This window comes from Triturus cristatus, chromosome 8 (genome assembly GCF_964204655.1).
Source record: "Triturus cristatus chromosome 8, aTriCri1.1, whole genome shotgun sequence".
NCBI classification, from domain to species: domain Eukaryota; kingdom Metazoa; phylum Chordata; class Amphibia; order Caudata; family Salamandridae; genus Triturus; species Triturus cristatus.
The window spans coordinates 399,003,115-399,025,239 of NC_140591.1; the positions used below are offsets into that span (position 1 = coordinate 399,003,115).

General features: G+C 43.6%; 1 protein-coding gene across 1 annotated transcript in view; it reads right to left on the reverse strand.

Moving 5' to 3' along the window:
* Positions 1-12,619: 12,619 nt before the first annotated feature.
* FOXO1 (forkhead box O1) overlaps positions 12,620-22,125 on the reverse strand; it is an 86,970-nt gene continuing 77,464 nt past the window's right edge. Inside the window, exon 3 of the mRNA XM_085621769.1 lies at positions 12,620-15,743. The gene's annotated coding sequence lies outside the window, so the exon portion shown is untranslated. The remainder of the gene's footprint in view (positions 15,744-22,125) is intronic.

Genomic DNA, 22,125 nt, shown 5'->3' on the forward strand with positions numbered 1-22,125 from the left:
GGAGACAGCGTTGACTTGTTTGGTCATGGTGAGTTTCGAGTTGAGGATGACTCCCAGGTTGCGTGCGTGGTTGGAAGGTGCGGGGGTTGTCCCCAGCGATGCGGGCCACCAGCAGTAGTCCCATGCTGAGGGGTTGGGCCCGAGGATGAGGATCTCCGTCTTGTCTGTGTTCAGCTTAAGGCGGCTATCCTCCATCCAGTCGGCGATGGCCTTCATTCCCTGGTGGAGGTTGGATTTGGCGGTGAGGGGGTTCTTGGTGAGGGAGAGGATCAGTTGCGTGTCGTCGGCATAGGAGATTATGTTGAGGTCGTGATGTCGGGCGATGCGTGCGAGGGGCGCCATGTAGACGTTGAACAGTGTCGGGCTGAGGGAGGATCCCTGCTGGACGCCACAGATGATCTCGGAGGCTTCAAATCAAAATGGGCTAGGCGGACTCTCTAGGTTCTGCCGTAGAGGAAGGAGGAGGTCCAGTCCAGGGCCTTGTCTGGGATCACTGCGTTGTGGAGTGGTGTGCGTAGTGTGCGGTGGCAGACGGTGTCGAAGGCGGCGGAGAGGTCCAGAAGGATGAGGGCCGCCGTCTCGCTGTTGTCCAGTAGGATCCTGATGTCGTCTGTGGCGGCGATGAGGGTGGTCTCGGTGCTGTGGTTGCTGCGGACTCCTGACTGGGAGGGGTCCAGGATGCTGTTGTCTTCGAGGTAGAGGGTGAGCTGGATGTTTACTATCTTCTCGATGACCTTAGCTGGGAACGGAAGCAGGGAGATGGGCCGGAAGTTGTTGAGTTCGCTCGGGTCCGCCTTGGGTTTCTTCAGTAGGGCGTTGTTCCAACTCTAAGGGAAGGTCGCGGTCGTGACGGAGAGGTTGATGATGTTGCGCAGGTGGGGTGCCATGGAGCTGACGGCTTTGTTGAAGATGTGGTGAGGAAAAGGGTCAGACGGCGAGCCGGAGTGGATTGTGCCCGTGGTCTTGATTGTGTCTTCGATGCTCACATTGGCCCAGGTTGTCAGGGGGTTGTGGTCGGTGGGGTGTGGTGGATCCGGCATGTTTGGGCCTGTTAGGGTCGTCCGGGGGTTGAAGCTGTCGTGGATGTCGGCGATCTTGCGGTGGAAGAAGGTGGCGAGGGAGTCACACAGGGCTTGCGACGGCAGGATGTCGTTGGCGTTGGAGCTGGGGTTGGAGAGTTCCTTCACGACATTGAAGAGCTTCTTGCTGTTGTGTGCGTTGTTGTCCAGGCGGTCTTTGAAGGAGGTCCTCTTGGCGGTCCTGATGAGGTGGTGGTGGTTGCGGATGGCGTCTTTGTGGGCTGCGCGGCTGCCCGGCGACTTCTCGCTGTGCCATATGATCTCCAACTTACGGCAGGTGCGCTTTGACGCTAGGAGTTCCGGGGTGAACCAGTTGGCTCTCTTGCTGGTGTCTTTGAGGGTTTGTGTTTTCAGTGGGGCTAAGGGGTTCGTGCAGTCGTCCATCCATCGTCTGAGGGTGCGCGCACCATCGCCGAGGTTGGTCGGTGGGTTGAGTGCAAGGATTGTCTGTAGTTGTACTGCGGTGATTTTGCCCCAGCAGCGACGGGGGATCTGTAGGGTGCGGTGATGTGCGACGGGTTTCCGGAAGGTGAAGTGGATGCAGTGGAGGTCGGTCCAGGTGGGTTCGGAGACGTGGCTGAAGGAGACGTGGGGGCTTGAGGAGAAGATGGCGTTGAGCGTGTGTCCGGCGATGTGGGTCGGCGTCATGACTAACTGTTCCAGTCCAAAGTTGGCGAGGTGGTCTATCAGGGTGGAGGAGTTGCTGTCGTTGTTGTTCTCCAGATGGCAGTTCAGGTCTCCGAGGAGGATGTAGTCGGTGGAAGTCAGTGCATGCGTGCTGATGAAGTCGGCGATGGCGTCGCAGAATTGTGGTCGGCGTCCGGGTGGTCTGTAGACTAGGGTGCCTCTAGGGTGGTCTTGGGGTCCGTGTGGATCTGGAAGTGCATGTGTTCGGCGGTGTTGAGAGTGTCGTCGGTGTTTGTTGAGACCCTGATGGTCTTCTTGTGGACAGAGGTGATTCCTCCTCCGACTCCGTTGGTGCGGTCTCCGCGGGCGATCTTGTATCCGTCGGGGATGGCAATGGCTTTGTCTGGAGAGGAGGCTTTGTTCATCCAGGTCTCAGTCAGGAAGGTGACGTCTGGTGATGCGGTGTCGAGGAGGTCCCACAGCTCGATGGCATGTTTGCGTGCGGAGCGGGTGTTGATCAGGATGCAACGGAGCTGGTTGTGTTCTGTCGTGGCGGGTGTCTCGGTGTCTTCGATGCAGGAGAAGCTGCAGTTCCGGCAGGCAAAGGGATAGTGGGTGCGCTTGGGGCAGCCCTGCAGCAGGTGAGGGTCCGTCCTGAGTTGAGAGCATTGAGGGTGCTGGCGTCGTATCGGAGGCAGTCTTCATGGCTGGTGCGGGGGGCAGGGGTTCTGGCGCAAGGCGCGGTCCAGGCACAGACGGGCTTGCTTTATGCGCGCCAGCATCACGGCCGCTCAGCGGCCGCCATTTAAGGGGGGGTGGGAGGGAGGAGCAGCTGGGAGGCGGGTGGCGGGTGGGGCACGGAGGGGGGCTGGCCGCAGGGGATGCAGCGGCGGGAACGGGAGCGGTGAGGGGGCGAGCAGGCACAACAGGGGGCACGGGGTACAGAAGGCAAAAGCGGGCAGCGGGGCACAGAAGGAAAAAAGGGCACACAGAGCAGAAGAAAATGGCACTCAGAGAAACATACAAACCTAAAGCCACCACTGGCCACCAGGGATGAGGCGCAGGTGGCAGCCTGCGGGTGGAGCAGGGCCTCAACTTCGGCGGTGACAGCAGGAACGCAGGTGGTGCTGCAGTGGGGGGGGAGCGACCTACCTGGCAAGGTCAAGGATCGCTCTCCCCACCGCGCAGCGGCCGCCATTTAAGGGGAGGTGGGAGGGAGGAGGAGCTGGGAGGCGGGAGGCGGGTGGCAGGGGGCAGCAAATGGACACGGAGGGAGGTGGGCCGCAGCGGATGCAGCGGCGGGACCAGGAGCGGCGAGGGGGGCGAGCAGGCACAACAGGGGGCACGGGGTACGGAAGGCAAAAACAGGCAGCGGGGCACAGAAGGAGCAAAAGGGCACACAAGAGCACGGAGAACAGAAGGCAAAAATGGGCAGCGGGGCACAGAAGGTACAAAAGGGCACACAGAGCAGAAGAAAACGGCAATGGGGCAACAAGGGCACTCAGAAAAACATACAAACCTAAGGCCACCACTGGCCACCAGGGATGAGGTGCAGGTGGTAACCTGCGGATGGAGGAGGGCCTCGACTTCGGCGGTGACAGCAGGAACGCAGGTGGAGCTGCAGTGGGGGGGGGGGGGGGGGGGGGGGGGAGGGAGTGACCTACCTGGCTTTCACCAAAGAAAGGGATCTTGGTACTAGAAAAACAAGCAGGAACACACCATAAAAAGCATAAAGCAGACCCTAGAGTGGTTTCTCCTACAGAAAACTGTGTTACTGCCTCTGGACCAGTGCCTGTCCATGGCCCTCTGCCAGAATAATTAATTTTGTTACCTTGCTGCCTTTTGGCTGGGTTTGGTGGCTGAGTGGACTAAAGCGTCCACTGAAGGGGCCTGTGTTCGACCTCATGGTCACAAGTCCAAATCCCGGAGGGTCCACTCAGCCCTTCATCCATCTGAGGTCGATAAAATGAGAATCAATTCAAGGCCTAACTGTACGGAACATGTTCCCACACAGAGCCGCTGTCCTCCTAGGAACACATATGTGCTGTTGCTAGAAAAGTACAAACGATTAAGCTTTCTTCTACCTGGATTTGCTCACACTTGCCTGTGGATGCAGGGGTTAGTATCTTTTTGATCAGTTTTCCCAACAGTTACAACATAACTTGCCTTGATTTCTTCTATCGTGGGCGTTTACTGCAAGAGTGTGCCGGCATATGCCTTACTTCATATCAAGGCCTTGAAATACTTCATAATCCCATGCTTCTTATGACTCAACTTGCACCATCAGAGCCGAGGGTTTATCTGCTTTCACCATAAAACAAACATCTCCAGTGTTTTTGTTGAAAACAGTAAATGTGACTTTGTTGTCGAGAACATTCCTTTCAGATTGTCACTTTATGAATTCTATGTTTCTCATGTACTGTTGTTTCACAATTGCCATCAAGGAGTCTATGCATACTTTATTTATGGATCCCAAGCCTATCCATTGTTGCCCCTAGATTGGACATGAACGTATCAGGGAAGTTTTATTCCACTGTTGAGACACTTTGGTGATCACCCTTTGCAGAGGTGGGGGCAAGAGGGAGAAGTGGATTGCCGCTACTACTAGATTAGTTTCTGCTTTAATTCCAATGTATGCAATAACAGTTGCTTTAGATGAGGGTAGATGAAATGCAGACATCATCGAAAAGATTGCCAATTTCATTGCATTAGGATTAGTGGTAGATCAATTAGACATCCATGTCAAAATGCTGATTCAGAATAGGATAGCTTCAGATTACAGATCATAAGCAAAAACAGTCTATTGTAGGTTGTGAATGCCACACATCTGCCCAAAATCTCGCTCAGCATACATGAACAGAAAGAGCAGATCAATAATAGGGCTAGGAAACTGTAACAGCTACAGTGGGCTAGATTTTAATCTCTGTGGCATCTGCACATGGTTGTGAAGCCTATTTTCGCACTGGATAATGCAAATACTTAAAATGATTTTTGCAATATTTAAAATTTTGGCTGTTCTGTCCATACTAATAAAAAAAAAAAATGTGCTTCACCCGATGCACTTCATCCGATGCACTTGCGAAAATAAAAGGTGCCGCCATACATTTCCGCTTGCTTCTTCTGTGGGTGATGAGGACTAGGATAATGCATTTATATATATTATAATCAAATATGAATTGTGTTTGCTTATTAATTTGAAGTGCCCTTTAGCCGCAATATGCCTCACATTTCCTGCATCTCGTAGCAAAGCCATGCCTCGCTTTTCATATAGCGACCAGAGGCATGGTTTTAAGAAAATAAAAGAAGTCAACAGTGTGTTCATGTATTGTAGAGGTGCTTCAAGAATGTCTCCCATTTTCTCTCTGAGAAGATCCTGCCACTTGCTCATTAGCTAAGATAAACTGAAAGCAACAGGTTTTTGTCACGCGCTTGCACTCCATAGACTTGGATAAATGAAATGTATATAATGCGTTCCATTTTGCATGTATTTTAGCATTACATGTTCCAACTGGCCTTTTATGGCGAGAGCTCTGGTAGGTTAAAATGACAACTGCCTCTTGATTATCTGCTGTGCTGCTCGCTATTTTAGCAGTAAATGCTTTATTAAACATTGTGCCTTCCCGACACGTTGGGTTTTATTTTACAATTGTGCATGCACATTCGTGGGCTAAGGAAACCTACGAGGTGCGACCCCCAGCAACAGGCTGTTTGAAGACCCAGCGATGAAAGTGGAAGAGCTTTGTACACATAACCGGTAAGACACGGGGGACTGCCAGGGCACAACCACAGGCAGGACTGCACAAGCTTCATTTACACACGCACCCATACCGAGAAAACAGTTGCTACAACCAGCAGTGTGTATTCCTAGAACAAATTAAGCAAAGGTTGGTCGCACACTGCTCGTCACACCAGCAAGTTGCCCCAAAGGACTGTGGTAGATGTAGTGGCGACGGCGGGTACGCCTATGCCACGATGTATAAAGAACAGTATGTGTTGCGTTAGCCATCCCTGGACACGTGTTTCGAGGTAGTTGCCTCTCGTCAGCAGGGAGCAGGTCAGTGTAAAGGGGTGCCGCGTGGACTGCCAAAATGTAATTAAAACAGGTCAAGTACCTCTCATGGTGTGCAGGTGCAGATCCAAGGCTCGTCAGCCCGTTGGCTCAAGGGAGCCGTAATAAATTAAGCAAAGGTTGGTCGCACACTGCTCGTCACACCAGCAAGTTGCCCCAAAGGACTGTGGTAGATGTAGTGGCGACGGCGGGTACGCCTATGCCACGATGTATAAAGAACAGTATTCCTAGAACAGGCAACGTTTAGTATTAAAAGATAAAAATCTGAAATTGCGAATAAAATGTAAAAGTGTCAAAATATTGCGTAATGAGAAAGCACGGAAGGGGTCAATTTTTTAATTTAAAACCTAGGTCACAACTTTTCCAATTATTTTAATGCCCGCGCGAAGTCTGTTGCCAAACAGTGTTGGAATTGGACTTTGCACGACTGGGTGGGGTCGGGACTCCAGACACTTGGTAGGAGAGTCCAGGAGGCCCAAATCTAGAAAGCGATACTGTGACAGGGGATTGTTGTATGTTGTTAAAAGCACATCTGTAAAGAAAGCAATGGTGAGGTATCTGCTATCACAGAGTAAATGTATTAAAATTAAGCACAATCGAGGTTTGTTAGGTGGTATAAATATTTATTGCGGATTTATTGTTTTTAATGTATTTCTCTTGAAGATTGTATTTCTCTTTACTCCAAAAGTAGGTATGGATGCGCGGTGGGTGTAGATAGGGTAGGGGTAGTGCGAGAGAAGTTTTGTGTGAAAGGCAAAGACGCTCTCCACTTTTTCATGCTGTTTCAGAGGTCAATTCTTTTTTGCTGCAATGGAAAGGTAAGTGTTGTTGCTTAAATATGGGTTAAACAGACAGGTAGCAGCCAATTAAAAAAACGCAACCTTTAAGACTTGTAAGCATGTTGCACTGCAGATGAGGTCTGTATATCGCATTTAAAAGCACATTAAAAATCATACTTCTTTGGGTATTCCCGGGACCATACGTTTATGAACTTATACAGATCATTCATATGCTATTTATGATGGTGACATGTAGCACTGAAGTTTTCGTTTTTTTCTTTCCCACTGACGTATAGTGTAATGCTTGTGGATCACTTACTAGAGGACAACACTAAACGATAGTCTCACAGCAAAAGCACCAGAGAACATTCTGACTGATCTTTTGTGGATTAAGAAATGGATATTCAGACATCCTTGTACATAGCAATTACCCTTTTTTAATTGGAAGTCACTCCATTGTCACGCATTTCTATATTTCTGGCTACTTGGGGTTCTTTCATCACCTTTCTCTAAAAAACACCACTCACTAAATGTAATGCGTCGAGAGAAACAAATATTGAGTCGATCAGTCGAAATTTAATTGTGTTGTATATTTCCTCTTTGCTTCACAATCAAATAAATAACTTTGTTCGGCTGAACTGAGTTTAAAGAAAGGCAATAATTGTGCTATTTAATTGAATTTATGCTTTGCATTAATTTGTGTTGTAAGGAAACAATAGCTCGTGTGGATTAATATTTATCAATACAGTATGTATTCTATAATAATAATCAAAAAAAGGGGTTATGAGAGATGTCAGAAGAAAAGGCAAAGCCGTACACATTAGGTCTTTTTGTGAAGAATGTTTTTCTTTTATATTACGAGAATATTTACATAGTAAGTGGACATAAATATACAATACAGATTGACATTAAACATACAAGTTACAAATTCCAAATTAGTGTCCCAATGAAAAAAACCTAAACAGACAAATAACATAAAATGCGACATACAAACAAGGTTTCCATTTTTCTTTACAAAGGCAATCACAAACAATTAATAATTCAAATTAGCAACACTTAAGCATTCTAAGTGTTGATTTAGTGATTTGCCTATCATGATATCATGATATTATGTCCACTTCCTATGTAAATATTCTCGTAATATAAAAGAAAAACATTCTTCACAAAAAGACCTAATGTGTACGGCTTTGCCTTTTCTTCTGACATCTCTCATAACCCCTTTTTTTGATTATTATTATAGAATACATACTGTATTGATAAATATTAATCCACACGAGCTATTGTTTCCTTACAACACATAATACCCAGGCTCCTTGTGGGTAGGGTCTCCTTGTTTCCCAATCAAGTTGCATTAATTTGTGGCAGATATGTTTTGTCTTATTATCATCATCTTCTTTCTTCTTAAGTAATTCAACACAGAATAATATTCTGTAGTAAAAAGAAATTGTTTCTAAAATAATCTCCATGTGAACACTTGTTGTAAGCTGTATGAGAAGACAAGCTGGTGGATATCAGGCTTTATTCATTTTTTTTTCAAATTTCTTTAGAGCTAGCAAAACTATAAGGCAAAAGCACACTTAACATAAAATAACAGAAGAACAAAAGAGAAACTGAACAGTTTGTGCGACATGTCCCGATACTGAAATACCGCTAATTTTGTTTTTCGCAATTGACAGACTATCTGTCCCATATGCTAACATGGGAGTTGCTTTGTAACATCTTACAAGCATCACGTTTTATTGAGACAAGATAGAGAAATAGAGGTTAGTATGCCTGAACTCAATATTTAAAAATACATCTTTTGGTAAAGAAGATTCTTATATAAAGTGTTTGAAAAAAACACTTTTAAGAAATTGGGTATTTTATGCCTAGCCTCTGCTGGTTAGTGTATTGACTGTCTGGTTTTGGAGTGACAGGGGCTGGGGATGTACATTCACTGTAGAAGGCACAAGGGGCGTGTGTCCTGCATTTCCTGGGTGACTCACAGTTGGGCTGAATAGGCCTGGTCTGCATTTATATTGGTGGGAGGAGTTTTCACTAGCACCTGAAAAGGAAGTGTCTCCTCTGCATAATGCTGTCTACACCTCTTGTAGTGAAACTGGGCCAGAGAGGGGAGAACTGGTTTGGACCGGGCTCAGAGTCCCTTGCCACAAAGAGAAAATGTGGTATAAATATTTGGGACCTGATCCCAGGACTTTATAACTCTTTTGGATCAAGGAACCCGCCAAAAAGAAGAGCTGGAGAAACTGTGAGGAGGAACTACCACTTTGTTGTGTGCTTTGCTGTGTTGGCCTGCAGTGGCGGCTTCTGTCTTGGGCAGAGAAAGGACTGGACTGAACTCTCTCAAACTTCTTTGTTTGAGTTTCTCCAAGGGCTTGTAGGTAGAGCTTGCCTCCTGTTCAAGAAGTCTCAGGAACAGCAAAGGCTTCAAGTTCTTCTGCTACCAGCACTGGGAACTGTGTGTTTTGTGCTGCAACAGAAGAAAAAGTAACCCAACGCCGTCAAAGACGCCGCTGCCTGCTCTGTGTCCCGAAGGCACCGCCACACTTCACACTGCAACCCTGGTCTCACCGATGCTGCTGCTTGCACCATGACCTGTGAGCACTGCACTTTGCACAGCCTCGCTTCATTCCGTCACCCTGGTATCCCAGGTGACGCTGCTCCATACCGACATCGACGCTGTAAGTTATCTGACGCACAAACCAATCCCAAACCGCAGCCTTGGTCTACAGACTCCATCGACTCCGGTTTGTCAGCCAACGACAGTGCTTCAGAAACGACTCCGCTGCTCCTCGCACCGTGAACTGCCAGCACTGCGACTAGCACCGCACCACAGTGGAAGAGGTGTGGCGCAGCAGCCAGGGTGCCTGACTCCGGACTACAGGGTTCACGGTACGATCCCCGGCGCCGGCGGCATGTTAGCCCAGCACCATGTGACTCTGGGCAATAGCTCGCTTAATCTTCCCGAGGGCCCCCAGCGCCGGGACACCACTTCGGAGGTAGCTGTGCGCTTTACAAATACTGGTATTTCATTTTCATTTTACTTTGCACCGCAGCCCTGGTCTCACTGAGCTGCCTGCACCACGACCTGAAGGCACCACACGCAGCACAGCTGCACTTCACATTGCATTCCCAATGCCCGCCGCTTCAACCGCAGGAGTTCGATCTGCAATGCTTGTGACTTCAGGGGTCTGACAACGCCTGCACCGACCCCTGGAACGGACGCCTGCTGACACCGGCTCTTCGGAGCTTACCGCGACCCCCCGGATACCCTCTATTTCCAAAGGTACTGTATTGCGGGTCTTCCCGACATCGTAGCTAGAACTGTTCGGTTTTGTTGTTCATGACACCGTGATAGCGCTGGACATAGCTATCAACTTCAAGGAACTGTAGTTTAGGTCGATTTTGGCTTATTGATATTCCTAACACTGTATGGTGGATTTTTATCATTTTTGTTCTTGTTTTGCACATATAAAATCTTGGATATTTTTCTAAAGCTGGTATGGTATCCTTTTGTAGTGTTTTCACTGTATTACTGTATGTTATGTGCAAATGCTTTACACACTGCATCGGAGATAAGCCTGACTGCTCGTGCCAAGCTACCAAGGGGGTGAGCAGGGGTTATTTTAGAAGTGTATCCCATTATAAGGATTAGGAAGACGGGTCCCTATATGACAGGGTAACAAACTGCCAACTAGAGATCCCCATTTCTAACAGGGAGTAATAAATGTCGTCTTAAGTAGAGAAATAACTATTTAATAGGCAGGATGTTCTTGGTTCGTCTTGCAATATTCTGAAGACAGAGCTTAAATAGCTTCATTACAGCTACTGATAAATGTTCGTTTTCACTGTTCTCTTTACCAAAACCTGCATTGTTAACCCCTTCAGTGCCCCGCCCTTTCCCCGCCCTGTGCCGGGCGTTACATTAGCGGGCGGGGTTCATGACGAGATAGTCTCGTCATGGGCACAGCGCAACCGTGCTCCATGACGAGACTATCTCGTCATGGGCACTGAAGAGGTTAACAATCACCAACAGTAGATATCCCAGATGGTTTCTTTGTTCAATGGTATCAGCTTAGGCCAGTTTGTGCTTTTGAGCATATTGTGACATTTACCGGATCGCCCCTTTAAAGAGGTAAATTGGTACAAACCTAGAGCAACATATCAAAGTTGGGCATTTGTTGGAGACAAGCGGTGGGTAAAAATAAAGTCTTAATTAGCTAGACAAAACAGTACATGTTGAGTCTATCCCAATCCATCACAAGTTTGTTGGGAGGGAAAGAAACCAAAATCCGGAAAATGGCTTTCTGTGGTGCCACAATGGTGAGGGCACAAAACTCAATGAATGACTACCCATATCAAGAGGCAACTAGGCCTGGGTGGAGTTCGCAGAGTTCTGCATAGCGCAACCCCGCAAAGTGCAAACAAAACTCTGCCGTGCTAGGCGGAGCTCCGCAAGCGGCGGAGTGCGTTCGATAAATGACGCTCGCTGTGATTTTTAGCACCAGGTGATTGTCCGCACTGTGCAATCATCGTGAACTGCACCATGCACAGTGCAAGTGGGCGCTGCTTCCTTCCTGCCGCTCGAGTTGATTTTTACTCGAGCAGCAGCTTTCTCAACGCGAACGGACGGTTTCTCAACACGAACGGTCGCAAGCATACGCGACCACTCGCAATGAAAAATCTGAGTGCCTGCTTTGAGAAATCTCGCCGGGAGGCTGATTTTTCACGCTCGCCAACTTGACATTGACGATCGCGAATGAGGAAAAATCTCGCTGGGTGGTGGCTTCTCCCTCGCTCGCACTCACCAACTTGACGTTGAGGCGTTTTTAGGAACTCTGCGAGCTCCACATAACGCGGAGTGCGGAAAACTCTGCAAACTCCGGGAGCGGAGAAGAGTTCTATGCCAGACTTAGAGGCAACCTGGGTAAGATAGGCAGTAACAAATAAATAAAAAGTCAGAATTCTTCCCTACACTATCTAGAACCGTTCAGACAGGACTTCACTGACCTAATCCCATACCTATACTTGCAGTCATAATATGCTAGACCTCAAGATGACACAAAAATGTCTCCATTAAGGTCAAAATGTTGACAAGCCAAGTGGGTAAATAAGTCATTGAAACATTGTTTAGTTTGGGTTAAAATACATTAGTATTTTCATCTAATCTGTGTATAACTGGCTCATCATTTGTGTATAATTGTACCTAAGGCCATCACGGTTTCATTTGTATTCCTGCACAAACACACTGAGCCTTTCATTGCTATTCACTTTTTATTAACTTTGTTGATGGATTCTGTGATTATTAAATAACATCATGTAATTACGAAACAGTTTTTTTGTGTTGGTTTGTTATTTAACAAATGGATGAACTTGGATTACCATTAAAGTAAGGCCCAAGCTAATTTTGTTTTCACTGCATGAGCAAAGATACAAACGCATGCGGCAATATCAGACAGGACATCTTTATAACAAGGTATCCATTACCATGAAGAGGGTGTAACAGTAAACAGTGTGTCCTAGTATTAAACTCTAAAAGACCGTATGAGAATTCTACACATCAGTCAAAAAAGTGTTGCATAAACAGGCCCCACGCCCCCTCCCCCCCTTTTTTTTTTAAACATACTTCACCGGTGGAAAACTCTTTGGTATAGTTTGGAACAGTCAGCAGTGGGCAAGGAAATTAAGAAGAGGCAGCGGACCCATGATTGACAGCACAGCTCTAGTGTATTTATTTCACTAAAATGTATCTGGCCTTGCCATTGGAAGGCAGAAAAGTCCAGAACATCTATTTATAGAGAAGGCCTAATTGTAGAGGTGCAGAGTTAGAAATAAAATTGTTAGTTCTTCAGCTACACTAAACATCTTTGGGGAGAAACTCCAAAACCAGCCCCCAACAAGCTTAACATGCAACAACATATATTGCTTCCTCCCTCTTTTGCTTCATTGCTTTCTGTTATCTTCCAGAACAACAAACGTTTTGTGGTTTCACTGTCCACGTTTGGATTTTAACACAAATGATAAATGTCCTGATTCTGCAAAAAAAAGACACTTCTCAGTTAATGTACGTGTATAGCTTTTTATAATAAGAGGAAAGAGTGTTCTTGTGTCTGTATATACAATGTCACAATGGGTCTATAAATTTCCCATTATATTTATTCTGCGTGGTAAAGGATCTGAGATAATGAGATATGAAAACCTTTCTCTGCACAAAAAATACAAGCAGCAATATATACATGAAGACATTTTGGTAATAAGAGAACTAAAATATATTTTTTAAAGGAGGCCAGGTTTAATGCAAGTAAACCTACCTTGGCTTGTATAAGCCATTTACACCTTACGTGTGAAAATCACAAAACACAAGAACATGTATATAAATCAGTTATAAATTAGAAAATCTCACAACTGTATTGTGAAACACATCTTTAAAAGTAGAAAAGTACTGATATCATTCCAGTGATTTAACAAGTGCAAATTTTATATCAATTTTGAATTGGTCCATTTGTTTGTTTTCCTTCCACAAAGGGATTTAATGTTAACTATTAAATCAAGAAGCAGTACAACTCGCTTTTGAACAGAGGTGATTTCAAAGAACTGTCAGTTTACCAAATTAGAGATTTTCCAATAATGCATATATTATGTAAATAAACATTTGTGAAACAATACATCATTCTATTTAAAATATCTTGAATATCTCAATAATACAGTATACTTTACAAATCCATGAAATACATCAACCATGTTTAGGTTAAGGATACCTGTACAGTACATTACAACAAAATAATTTACATTAATTTCTACTAAAAACAAATCTACTTTGCAGTACTGGCAACAAATAGTGTTGATTTTGCAAATTAATATGATCTGATTTTTAAAGCACTTATACACATTATCTAGAGTATCTAAGCATCTATTGGTAATGAAAAATTTCTCTTTTGAATGTTACTGTATGCAAATGGAATGTCTTGAGATGAATAGAAGTTAAGTGGAAAGTTTAATGAAAACATGTTTGGGCTTAATTCCTGAAGATTTAATAGGACCCACCCAAGTGTTTGCACTCTAGTTTTAGGTGTTGCAACGTAACACTTAAAATAATTTCACGAGAAACAAATGTTGATCTCGGGCATCTGCAAATTAGAGACAAGGTTATTGTAAAGAAGAATGTAACTAACGTAAATTAAGCACTGTGAAAATTCGGCATGTTTTAACTAGAAGAGGAATTCTGCTCTGATTGTATACATTTAATACATTTATTTACAGTAGTAACAGCTCTTATTTCAAATTGGAACTAAGCCAGCACCCAATCATTTTATGCTGGGGGATTTTGAGGTACATATATAAAGAACAAGAAAACTTTTTATTAAAAAAATTGTCATTATATTATTAGTACTTGATTTCAAACATATATTTCTAGAACAATAAATGTCTGAATAAAACATACAAATTTGTACCACAAGTAAGCAGTTACTGAAAACGCAGAGCTTTACTGTTTTTGGAGCAAATGCAGATTGTGATGAAAGGATAACATACAAGGATGCTTTATATATTATTTAGCTGTACATCAAATACTGTAATGGAGAAGTCTGAAACTCTCATCACAAGGCTGTACCAAGCCTTGTACAAAATCAATAGCACAGCTTCTAGAAATTGGTGGTACAATTTCCCTACATGTGTCTAATTGCATTTATACAGTAGCGTCAACAACTGCCTGCAGAGTTTCCAAGTATTAAGTGCTTCTCAAGAATCAAATAATTTATTGTGAAAATCTCAACATGCCTGATTAAAGTGAACTTGGCAAACTAAGAGTAAATAACTTAACTTCATTGGAAAATATGTGTATTGGCCATGTTTCTCAAATCAGTGCTGCTTTTCTGATGCAATGTTTTACTTAAAACCTGCAGCTTTATTTTAGGGTTAAGTCATGTGATATGGATTTGGATATTAATATTTGGAAAAACCTTGATTAATCAAGTATAATAAAGGGTTCAATTTAAGAAGCGGAATTATTTTTTAAAAACAATGTTCGTAAAGAGTAACAGAATAGGAAGAGTGTACTGCATAACGGCTCAAACACTGCAACCTCCAGGAAATAAATACAAAACATGGAGCATCATACAAACATCTATTAAAACTTAACACTTTGTGGTATTCATAGTTATTATCGAACTCAGCTGACGTAATGTTACAAAAGGACAATATGAGAAACAGTTTTTAAAATGTCAAACCGTAAAAACATTTTATAGCTGTACATCACTGCTATACCAAAATAACTGACATTTACTTGCCAATAAAAGGCATTTAATTTTTAAAACGCTGGCTAGGAAAACCTTGCTGATCAACTCCTTATTGGGAGCATTCTGTACCAGTAAGAAATATTTATACAATTTGTATTAAATATGTTACAAATACACGCAAACACATTAAGCGCCTGCAGATTATCTGCAATTGTGTAAGAAGTCAAACTGAATAGGCTTCAATCATGAAAAAATAGGATTGTAGAAACCTCTATAAAAGAAATGCAATTCAACTAAAAAGATTAATTATGGTTCCAAAAATATGTGGAGACTGATAGGCTTCCCCTCTCCCACAACATTTTTAACAATAAAAGAAAGAAAAGAAAACAACATCATATCAATTGACGTCACAATATATTTTACAGTCCAGTAGCTATTTTGAGCCGTTCACAAAATGTCCAATGAAATGGACCACTATTGCGACTTTAAAACTCAAAGAAACGTTATCACTAGTTATAACTAGAACCATCACATGGCCATTACTGCTTCAATCTATCAGTTCTATGAATACAAGTACTTTATTTGAAGCCAAACTTTGTATTGATATAATAATGTCACAGCTTCAAAAAAGTTCATAAAATGTCTAGGACACAAAGCTTAAGCTTAAAAAATGTTTGCATACAAAACATGAACCTGATACTAAATTATACTATAAGATTACATGACGTAGTGAGTTTGGCACTTCATAATAATGGCATTTCCAACAGCACTGTTCACATCTACAGCAGCACATAGCCTAAACATGTGGATAAACATCCTGCACACTCTTTACTGTCAAGTCTTGCAATAAAGAAGAGGAGTAGATAATGATTAAAATAAAATGGGTGACGAAGGACATCTTTGGGCTTCTTATCGTGGTTCCGGTGGATGTAGTCGCCGTATTTTCAAGTGCAATCTGTTAAAATGTAATAGGATATGTATGGTTAGCTTGCCAAATAGTACAATAAAATATGTTTTGTAACAGACTGCAACAATATTTTGCTTTAAAAATTTCATGCAGTGATCATAGAAAATATCTGAAAAAGAAAAAAAACATCAACTAATTCTCAGTACCTAGTCTTCCGTCATCAGTAATAAGGACTCCTATTACACCTATGCTGAACACTCTCCAATGGTTGTCAATTGAAGCCAGGCCTATTTACAATACTTGGTCTCACACGACAGAGAAACAATAAATAACACAAATAACTGTACTGGACGCTAAACGTGGGAAAATCAACAGATGTCTTAATACTGCCCTCACACACTTGGTAGTGTCATGCTTCATCATTAGGCCGCATCATACATCCAGGTGCAGACCAACACCTTGGATGGAGCGCAGTTTTTTTATATATAAGATGAAGAGAAGTGGTGAGGGTAGAGTATAATAAAGAGGACAGACATAATGAAACACAAAGGTGTAACTCAAATCCAAAAAGGAAAACAAATCTTCTCCTGGAAGAAGGGACCAAGAGAGGTGCAGATATAGATATAAAACTGTCTCGAGGTTAACCCACAAATTTTATTATTGTCAACCTCTGGCAGGATTAAAACCAACAAAATGGGGTATTCAGGGAAGGTAACGACCCTTCAATCCCCACTGCAAAAACCAACATGTTTCTGCCAGCTTTTTATGTGCCCAACCGGATCACTCTGGCATTCATCAGGGTGTTGGTCCCTATTCAATGGTATGTACCGCTAATTGGGTATTCTTTACCTTTTTTACTTCGTAATTGGGGTGTTGCCCCAGCGTCACTCTATCTTGGGATTTCCAAGAGGATATACAATTAAGAGTCTACAAGTACTATTCTGAACCCGGGACTGCGAGGGAGGGTGCTCTTGTCGTCACACTTACTCCAAAGAGACACTGTCTCCGGTCTCCCCTCGTACGTCCTCCGACGATCATTCTATTAACAATACTGTCTGCATCACCCATAAAGCTCTGGACACATCCACTCCTGTTCCCTGGCGGACTAACCCCCAATCTAGCTGGCAGCTCCAGACAATCGTGTAACGCCAAAGCAATCCTTCGCTTGTATCGCATTGCGCATCCATAATTTCCAACTCATTAACTTTAAATCTATGCACAACCACCTCACTGGCGAATTTCAAACTGGACCGGAAATCCCTTCTCCTCCAAAGATATTTTACTTAAGACACTGCAATCAACTCTTGGCACAGATATCTACACTACCTCAATCTTTGTATTTCTGTATATACCTCTTGTATATTGTGTGTTATGTAATAATCTACCATGCTATATTCTCCACCTTTATAATTAGTTAAAGTACTATTTGTTCATCTTAAACCATCTGTAACTTCCATGTAACAAAATATTCCTCTTGAAAAGCGCTCTAGCACCGTTGGGTAATGTCCGTGCTATATAAATATGCATAAGTAAGTAATTAAATAAATACCTTTGACTACGTCTTTAGATTTTAAAGACTAATTGTAACATCATTTTTGAATGCCCCTTTCAAAGACACTTACTCTTCCAGTTCTGTAATTAACTCAATAGGATTCAAAGTGGAACGGTCTTAGTTTAATTCCTGGAAGAAGATTTGTAGAATGTGTGATTTCTTATTTGCCATACTAGTTTCCCAGCTCAGAAAAACATACTTTCTGCATATTTGTCAACACAGCACATTTTTATACAGATCAGACATCCTTTCACCAAACATGTACCTACTATGTGGATCAGTCAGTCTTCTTTAGATGCAAGGAAATCCACAATAATGACACGATTGGCCACTCTCCTGCATGTATTTTCTGCCTTCCCTTTCCAAATCAAAGGCAATTTACTGTGCTGTTGTGTGGTAAATTGCATCTCCTGCTAGAAAACCAATCCCTTGTGCCTGCATTGTGCGTATGAGATCCCTTGGAGTGAACAGCCGGTAATGCCTTAAACACTGTAAATGCCTACCTGATTCTGCGACCTGTCTGTATGCATGCATGCATACATTTAATTGCTTACGGACCCTTACCTTGATCACTTCTGTTTTTTGTCCACAATAATTGCACGAGCTTTTGCCCAGTTATATTTAGTTCTAGCTAGCCCTTACCCTAAACCTACCACCCTCAGCTAAGCACCCCAAGCATTTTACAATCGAGTATATTGCCTTGCTTGCAGATTCTCCATGCCCGTTCTAGTCTAATTTCAGAAAATGTACACATTTTTCTACTATACATTCATCTTAATGTAACCCTCATTACAACAAACGCATTTGCTCCAGCTTTCAACAGTGGCCTCCTGTCTTGGGACTTTGGTAATCACTCAATTTTCTACATCTATGTCATTTCATGCTTAAAAGCAAATGAGAAAAAAGCAGCTCAATCCAAATCTCTCCCTATTTTAATTTTTCTCTTTTATTTATGAAATCAAAAAATACACATTTTATGTAATAACATCAGCCTGAGACTCACCCTCGTAATAGACTCCTTATGTCAAGCATGGAAATTACTTCTAAACTCAAACATTAGTTTGGTCTGTTATTATGTGTCAGGCTACCACTGTGGAAAGCTCTCCTGTGTCATTTTTGGGATCATACATTATCATATCACATGATAACACATTATCTCAATTCCAGGCAATTTTCACCCATTTTCAGTAGGACTGAATTTACCGGATATCTCTGCAGAATACGTACAATATGACAAAAACAAATGTCACTCATACTGTTTAAGTACCATAAACACCCTCAAAATCAGGCTTAAAGTGCCTCAGCGCCTTTTGCCCCACTGGAGAAAGAATGTGGTCAATATTCCATGGACACGTGAATGATGCCAGTTAAACACACAGAGAACCCTTAATTAGGCATTGACGGTGTGAGTGGTTGAAGGAGTGTGTAGACTGGTACACACTAAAGGGGATAGAAATGAATTTGGCCCACTTTACATCCTCACATGTATAACCAGAAAAACTTAAGATATCACAGATGACCCAGTAATATCTTGATGGTAAAAGTTGCGAATATATGTAGCAAAGTAAGTTGTCACCTCTAACCCAGTAGGGTATGCCTACTTAAAGGATGCGAGACCTTTACTCACTCTGGTGACATACTTCATCATTGGGTCTGTTCTTGGAGATATTTGACCTGGACAGGCTTTAATGCACGTGAACGATTAAGATGTTTTTTCAGGCGGGGAAAGGACAAAATTACCTGGATGTCAATTATTAGTGCTCTATTGGGACAGCCCACCGTAAAGTTAAAAAGAAAATCAGACTGGCAAGATACACAACTATAATTGGCATCTACATCCCTTGATCAACATGTTTCCGCCTATTTGAGGAGTCCAAAAGTGTAAAAAAGCCTCTTTCAGGACCATTCAATCCCTATCAATCAGTCGTATAGCACTGATTATCACCCGTGAGGGTATCCAGGCGCTGGGCTATGGCTTTCAATCAAGAGCCAAGTCTTGATCTTCTTCCTGAAGTCCGTCAGCGATGTTCGAATGTGGAGTGGGAGGCCATTCCAGGACTTGGCAGTGAGGAGGGAGAAGGAGTGTCCTCCTGTGCAGCAGCAGTGGATGTGCGGTGTCTGTGCGAGGGCGAAGTGTGCGGAGGTTTCTGGATGGTTGGTGGAGTTCAGGCGGTAGTTCATGTATGCGGGTCCTTGGTCATGGAGGGCTTTGTGGGTGTGGGTCAGTAGTTTGAAATGGCATCCTTTCTGGATGGGGAGCCAGTGGAGGTCTCTCAAGTGCTGGGTGATGTGGGTTCTTTGGGCAGATTGAGGATCAGTCTGGCTGCTGCGTTCTATATCATGTGGTGTCTTCAAATGAGTCGTTGGAGGTGCCTGTTTTGAGCACGTTGCCGTAGTCCAGGCGGCTGGTGAAGAGGGCCTGCGTCACTTTTTTTCTGGCGCTGATGGGAAGTCACTTGAAGATTCTGCGGAGCGGGTGGGAGCAGGCTGAGAAGACGGCATTGACCGGTTTGCTTCATCAAGAGTTTGCTGTCCAGGATGATGCCAAGGTTGCGGGCATGGTCTTTTGGTATGGTGGTGGGTCTGAATTCTGTTGGCCACCATTTGTCGTTCTAGAGGTAGGCGTGGCTGCCGAAAATCAGCACTTCGGTTTTGTCAGAGTGAGCTGCAGGCAGTTGTCCTTCATCCAGGCTGAGATGTTTTTCATTCAGTTGTGGAAGTTTGATTTCGTAGTGTTGGGGTCAGCTGAGAGCAAGAGGACAAGCTGGCTGTAGTAAAGAGTGCTCAGAGGGAGTTGTCCTGCCTCAGGCATTCCAGCTAGGATTCCCAAATGGCAAAAAGCGGCCTAGGAATGATCAAACAACATGGCAAACAAGGAAGTAAACATGATAGAATCCAGGAAGGTGATCAAGTGACTACAAAAAAGGTATTACTGGAGGACTATTGACCCCAACAGACTTAGACAATAAAGATGGGACAAATACACAGAGTTGACTCACATTGAATATGAACAATGATCACCTGTAGCCCTGTAAGAGACTGCTTCAGATAATCTGGTCCTGCAAAATACATGTTTGGATTGTGAGGTGGAGCCGAGGCCCCCTTGTGTAGGGCACTGAGGAGTCACAATAGCTACTGACACTGATAGGTCATAACTTACTCTTACATAACCTAAGATGTTGGGAGATCACAAAACCCTTATTGTTCCCATTTCCTTTTTTAATATTTATTATTCCAAGGGAATATGGTTTGGAAGGTTTTGTGCAGGTTGGAGGACTGTAATACAATGGAGGACCAACAGGGAGAAAAAACAGCAATGGGGACCATAAGGGAGAGAAGGTGACCCTGCCTCAAGTGCAAAAGGGAGGGTAAATTTAGGGAACTCACCTTTTGCAGATGATACGAACCACACCACATATTCACAATGTTTATTCTACGATATAATTGCATTGATAATATTGCTTCAACCTTCGCTGCACTTGTATTTCAGTTGAACACTCGATATGTATAATGTGCACGTTTTATTGTTAAAACCATAAATAAAGTTTTAAAAACACACAAAAGTGCAGCAGCAAACGTCAATGCACAAGGGCATACTTTGAACTGACACAGGACTGAGTTCACACTTATATCCTACAATGTTAGCTTTGTGGCTAAATGAACATGGTACTTACCTTCTGTAATGCTCTTTACGGGGGAATACACTTTCTAACTGCAGAGTCCCACTTCAGAATATCCATCAAGCACCAGACTGAATCCGGAGAATTATGTAGTAGAGTTCCCACACACATACAGATGGCACTGTGCAGCTCCACGCTGACTCCATACTGCCCAGAAGTGAAGGAGCGGTGAAGCATAAGCGCCACCCCTGCAAACAGACGCCAGATTTCTTTTCTTTTCCCTTTCCACACACTCAGACGCAGAGCTTGAACAATTGTGGGCAACAGTGTGCTGATCAGTAACTTGGGACCATTGTTCATGGTATGATCAATATAAAAACTTAAACCCATTTTAGGTCCAATCAATGGAGCCTTTCCTCCTCTTTCAAGGGGTAAGATGTAGCAAAGAATACCAGCAGTCGTTGACTGCCCTACCTGAAAGGGAGTCATAACTTTCAGTAAGAATGCCACCTGAGCCTTCAGTACAAATTTGTTTGTAAAGAAGGTGGTGTAAGGAGGTTGCTCTGAAACTGCCTGTGAGTCACTCATGCAATAAGCTGACATAAAAGCAAATAGGTAGAGAGTCTACAAGGTTAGGAGATGCAGCAAGCAACTATGCATAAGCTCAAAACACGTACACATGAGGAATGTGAAAACCAATTTTCAGTCCAACTGTGGAAACTTAAATGGTTTGGAGGGAACATCTGTGTCAAATAAACAAGTTACTTCCCTTAGGTAAAGATCTTTCTGGAGAAAATTCTATTTAACTGCAGATTTCTAACATTTTGAAAAACCCTCAGGCGCTGACTGGATCTGAACATTATTATAGCAGTGTTCCTTCCTGCGTGCCACTAGGTGTCCCTATGTGGCTCCACTTTGACTTTGTTCCACCCATGGAAGTGAAAGAACAGAGCTGCATAAAAGCGCCACATCTGAGCTGTAATGTCAGTTTCTTTCCTCTTTTTTGCCCCATCAGACGAGCAGCACAAAACAATCAGTTACCAGTGTTCAGATCTCTAATTTGGAACCCTTTTTAGTTATAAAAAGAGAGACGTTCACAGAACTGTTAGGTGGGAGGGCAGTGAGGCTTCTGTGGTTACACAGAGTATCCACTAGAAAGAGACTTACAAAGGTTCTTCTGATGAATGCTTCTAACCACATAGCCTTCACTTTTAGAATCGATACCAAAGCAGTACCTCTTAAAGGTGGAGGGTCTGTG